Source organism: Muntiacus reevesi, chromosome 6, assembly GCF_963930625.1.
Source record: "Muntiacus reevesi chromosome 6, mMunRee1.1, whole genome shotgun sequence".
NCBI lineage: Eukaryota > Metazoa > Chordata > Mammalia > Artiodactyla > Cervidae > Muntiacus > Muntiacus reevesi.
In genome coordinates, this window is record NC_089254.1 from 65,841,048 (window position 1) to 65,847,128 (window position 6,081).

Sequence of the window (6,081 nt, forward strand, 5' to 3'; positions counted from 1 at the left end):
AATAAAAAAAGTTGCTCCAAAAATGTCTTTAACGAAGTATTTTCTCAAAAGTATGTCCTTTGGGGTTGAAGTACAATCTAGAAAATAAAAAACACTTAGGGAAAAAGAACAGTGCTGGGAATATGATTACAATAAATTCAGATTTGTGATGATTAAATTAAGCCTACTCACATGTACTTAGTGTGAAGTTATTGGATGTGTGTGAACACATAAACATGCTTGGGGACATATTGTAGCTGTGTGTATCTGCCTGCAATACAGGAGATCCCGGTTTGATTCCTGGGTCAGGAAGATCCACTGGAGAAGGGATAGGCTACCCACTACAGTATTCTTGGGCTTCCCTTGTGACTCAGCTGGTAAAGAATCTGCCTGCAATGTGGGAGACCTGGCTTAGATCCCTGGGTTGGGAAGATCCCCTGGAGAAGAGAAAGGCTACCCACTCCAGTATTCTGGCTTGGAGAATGCCATGGACTACAGTCCATGGGGTCGCAAAGAGTCCGACATGTCTGAGCAACTTTCACTTTGCTACTATATCCCACTATCCAGAAAAAAATCTTCTTTATCAGTATTCAAACACATAAATTCTCTTCTGTCTGAGGTCCACTAGGGACTGCCATGCTTAGGGAAAACCTGAAGGAATGGAAAGTTGAATATGTGTATGGCTCTTTGGAAGCAATTTCAATTTTGGTGCTTAGATCACAAACTACCTTCGAGTCTTCTGAACTGTGGAGAGGGAGAACCACTTCCAAATGCTATGCACCACTGGGATGACCCAGTGGGATGGGACGACCCAGTGGGATGGGACGAGGAGGGAGGTGGGAGGGGGGTTCAGGATGGGGAACACATGTAAACCCATGGCTGATTCACATCAATGTATAGCAAAAACCACTACAATATTGTAAAGAAATTAACCTCCAACTAAAATAAATAAATTTTTTAAAAAAGAAAAAAAATGCTATGCACCTTCCCCCCTCTTTATTATTATTACTATTTTTAAATTAGAGGATAATTACTTTACAATATTGTGGTGGTTTTTGCCATACATCAACATTAATTAGCATTAGATATATATTTGTCCCCTCCTTCTTTTTTTTTTTTTTTTAGCTCGAACGCAGTCCCCCACTACCACAAATTATGCAGTCGAGTGTCCCACATTTGGGGAAATCACAGGGGTCAGCATATCTGGAGTGCAATGGATAAGCCTCGCCCTGGGAAAACCACCTTTGTGATCATGGTATCTCCCCTGCCAGGTAAGTATTGTCCCCTCCTTCTTGAACCCCCCCTTCTCATCTCCCTCCCCTTCCCACCTCCCTGGGTGGTCACAGATCACTGGCTTTGGGTTCCTTGCATCATACATCAAACTCCCACTGGCTATCTATTTTACATATGGTAATGTATATGTTTCAATGTTATTCTCTCATATCATCCTACTCTCTCCTTCCCTCACTGTGTCCTTTTTCAGAGTAATAAACTTACTACATACAAGCAAGACTATCCAAATGCATCCCACCTCTACCCAGGGCCACCATGCTCCTGCCATGAGCAAACCCTCAGGAAGAGCAGCACACCTAGAGAAACTGGAACCCTCCCCATCAGGGAACATTAGGGATCTAATCCGTGGCCAGTATGGATCCCATACTATCTACTTCTGCAGTGATCCCCACCCTCTGTCTTCTCTGTCTCCATTCTTTCCTGAGGCTACAGGTCATACAGACAAAAACAAAGAATTCTGTTCCCTTCATGAAGCATCCCAGAAAACACTCTCTAATCAAGACTGTGGGTTCCCATCACTGTTTCCTCCTTCCTGCCTAGAAAAGTACAAAACGTACATGCAGATTGTGCCCACAAGTCATCAGGCAAGTCATTGACCTCTAGAGCATAGTGACCTTGAATGAACTGGCTTTCCCTCCCTGAAATACAGTTAGTCACAGAAGATCCCTGGAGAACAGTTAGCCCCAGATGGTCACTATGGAATTATTTATAAAGGTGAAATGTTAGATATTCATATATTTAGCACAGAGGGAATTGGGCAAATATATTGCAATACTATCTTCTTGATGTATTCTATAGTATTGGTACCAATACAGTATTGCAAGCATTCAAATTGATATTGTAGAGAGATTTATTGAGTGGGAAGTGTTTAAGGTATATGATTAAATGAAAAAAAGTTTCACAAAACATTATGTGTAATTGTTTATCTTTGTAAAGTAGACATGTGTATCTATGCATAGATAGAAAAGACGGAAATGTTAATAGTGGTTACCTAAGTGGAGAAGTTATCATTTTCTCTGTTTTTAATCTGTAATTGACAAGTTCTCTACAATACAACCGCATCACTTTTAATATAAGAAAAATTTATTTTTAAAAGTGATTATTTTTTAAAGGATAGTGTTGAGTCCAATCTAAAATGTAGTGACCAATGGACCTGGAGGAATCAACCTTCCCGACTTCAGATTATACTACAAAGCTATAGTCATCAAGACAGTATAGTACTGGCACAAAGACAGAAATATACATCAATGGAACAAAATAGAAAGCCCAGAGATAAATCCATGCACCTATGGTCACCTTGTCTTTAACAAAGGAAAATCAAGAATATACAATGGAGAAAAGACAATCCCTTTAAAAGTGGTGCTTGGAAAACTGCTCAACCACCTGTAAAAGAATGAAACTAGGTGGGATGGGAGACCGGGATGGGGAATTCGTGTAACTCTATGGCTGATTCACATCAATGTATGACAAAACCCACTGGAAAAAAAAAATAAATAAAAAAATAAAGTGCTTTGATCATGGGGAAAAAAAAAAAAAAGAATGAAACTAGAATACTTTCTAATACCATACACAAAAATAAACTCAAAATGGATTAAAGATCTAAATGTAAGATGAGAAACTATAAAACTCCTAGAGGAAACATAGGTAAAACACTCTTTGACATAAATCACAGCAAGATCCTCTATGACCCACCTCCCAGAGTAATGGAAATAAAAGCAAAAATAAACAATTAGGACCTAATTAAACTTAAAAGCTTTTGCACAACAAAGGAAACTATAAGCAAGGTGAAAAGACAGCCTTCAGAGTTGGAGAAAATAATAGCAAATGAAGCAACTGATGAAGAATTAATCTCAAAAATATACAAACAGCTCATGCAGCTCAATACCAGAAAAATAAATGACCCAATCAAAAAATGGGCCAAGCAGGATCCTCTATGACCCACCTCCCAGAATATTGGAAATAAAAGCAAAAATAAACAAATGGGACCTAATGAAAGTTAAAGGCTTTTGCACAACAAAGGAAACTATAAGTAAGGTGAAAAGACAGCCCTCAGATTGGGAGAAAATAATAGCAAATGAAGAAACAGACAAATGATTAATCTCAAAAATATACAAGCAACTCCTGAAGCTCAATTCCAGAAAAATAAATGACCCAATCAAAAAATGGGCCAAAGAACTAAACAGACATTTCTCCAAAGAAGACATACAGATGGCTAACAAACACATGAAAAGATGCTCCACATCACTCATTATCAGAGAAATGCAAATCAAAACCACAATGAGGTACCATTACACGCCAGTCAGGATGGCTGCTATCCAAAAGTCTACAAGCAATAAATGCTGGAGAGGGTGTGGAGAAAAGGGAACCCTCTTACACTGTTGGTGGGAATGCAAAGTAGTACAGCCATTATGGAAAACAGTGTGGAGATTTCTCTTGAAAAACTGGAAATAGAACTGCCATATGACCCAGCAATTCCACTCCTGGGCATACACACTGAGGAAACCAGATCTGAAAGAGACATGTGCACCCCAATGTTCATCGCAGCACTATTTATAATAGCCAGGACATGGAAGCAACCTAGATGCCCATCAGCAGACGAATGGATAAGGAAGCTGTGGTACATATACACCATGGAATATTACTCAGCTATAAAAAGAACACATTTCAATCAGTTCTAATGAGGTGGATGAAACTGGAGCCCATTATACAGAGTGAAGTAAGCCAGAAAGATAAAGATCATTACAGCATACTAACACATATATATGGAATTTAGAAAGATGGTAATGATAACCCTATATGCAAAACAGAAAAAGAGACACAGATATACAGAACAGACTTTTGGACTCTGTGGGAGAAGGCGAGGGTGGGATGTTTCGAGAGAACAGCATGTATATTATCTATGGTGAAACAGATCACCAGCCCAGGTGGGACGCATGAGACAGGTGCTCTGGCCAGGTGCCCTGGGAGGACCCAGAGGAGTCGGGTGGAGAGGGAGGTGGGAGGGGGGGGATCGGGATGGGGAATACATGTAACTCCATGGCTGATTCATGTCAATGTATGACAAAACTCACTGCAATGTTGCGAAGTAATTAGCCTCCAACTAATAAAAATAATTGAAAAAAATTTTTTTAAAAATGGGCCAAAGAATTAAACAGACATTTCTCCAAAGAAGACATACAAACACATGAAAAGATGCTCAACATCACTCATTATCAGGGAAATGCAAATTAAAACCACAATGATGTACCATCTCACACCAGTCAGAATGGCAGCTATCAAAAGTCTACAAGCAATAAATGCTGGAGAGGGTGTGGAGAAAAGGGAACCCTCTTACACTGTTGGTAGGAATGCAAACTACTACAGCCACTATGGAGAACAGTGTGGAGATTCCTTAAAAAACGGGAAATAGAACTGCCATATGACCCAGCAATCCCACTCCTGGGCATACACACTGAGGAAACCAGAATTGAAAGAGACCTGTTTACCGCCACGTTCACTGCAGCACTGTTTACAATAGCTAGGACATGGAAGCAACCTAAATGTCCATCGGCAGATGAATGGATAAGAAAGCTGTGGTACATATACACAATGGAATATTACTCAGCTATAAAAAGAACACATTTCAATCAGTTCTAATGAGGTGGATGAAACTGGAGCTTATTATACAGAGTGAAGTAAGTCAGAAAGAAAAACACCAATACAGTATATTAATGCATATATACATATATATATATATGTATAATTTAGAAAGATGATAAAGATGACCCTATATGTGAGACAGCAAAAGAGACACAGATATAAAGAACAGACTTTTGGACTCTGTGGGACAAGGCGAGGGTGGGATGATTTGAGAGAATAGCATTGAAACATGTATATTACCATATGTGAAATAGATCACCAGTCCAAGTTTGATGCATGAAACAGGGCACTCAAAGCTGGTGCACTGGGACAATCCAGAGAGATGGGATGGGGAGGGATGGGAGGGGGGTTCAGGATGTGGAACACATGTACACCCATGGCTGATTCATGTCAATGTATGGCAAAAACCACCACAATATTGTAAATTAATTAGCCTCCATTAAAATAAATTAATTAATTAAAATAACATAAAATGTAGTGACCAAATATTGGATCTGCCTCTGTCATCCTTTCAGAAAGGGGTAGTGGTCCATGTCACTTTTTTTTGTCTTTATGTGAAGTTCTATTTGTAGGCTCTGTGCAACTGGTCATCCAACATTCACTTATACAAGAAACCAGGTAATAAATTCCTCCTTGAGTTGTTCCAGGAAGCAGTGACTCAGCAAAAAAAAAAAGATGTGCCCCCACCTCTTTATTTTGTCGGATGAAATGAAATAATGTCACCCCAGATTTTCTTTTGCCTTAGCTCAGAGCCATGCCTAGCGGTTCTGATGATCTCATCTCAGATGTCTGGGAACATCTAGTGCCTCTGCTCCTTTTCAGTCATTTCAGTCCTACTTTCTTCCTTTTTTGTTCTTTTTTATTTTTTTAACCATGCTTACTTATAAAAGAGATTCAGATTTATTTTAGAAATAGATATGAATTACAAAAAATCCAATAGAAGCAAATTTTAAACAAATATAAATATTTGACCATGATTATGCAAAGAAAACTCCTGCTGCTTTATTGGTGTCATCGAGTCCCAGCTCCACTGGGTGAGTGACACCTAAGGAGGAACCCAGAGAGAACGGGGGCCCGGGAGTCATCTCAGTTCTCTTGCTCAGGTGCATGATCCTCTAGTCTCTGCTGAGCACCGATAGGGACAGGTCAGCTTCCCTGCCTAGGGTGCCC

The 6,081-nt window shown here is 39.6% G+C and overlaps 1 non-coding gene across 1 annotated transcript; it reads right to left on the bottom strand.

Moving 5' to 3' along the window:
* Positions 1-1,099: 1,099 nt before the first annotated feature.
* On the bottom strand, positions 1,100-1,258 carry LOC136171324 (U1 spliceosomal RNA). The gene has a single exon (XR_010663858.1). It is a non-coding gene; the product is annotated as a U1 spliceosomal RNA (small nuclear RNA).
* Positions 1,259-6,081: the final 4,823 nt, after the last annotated feature.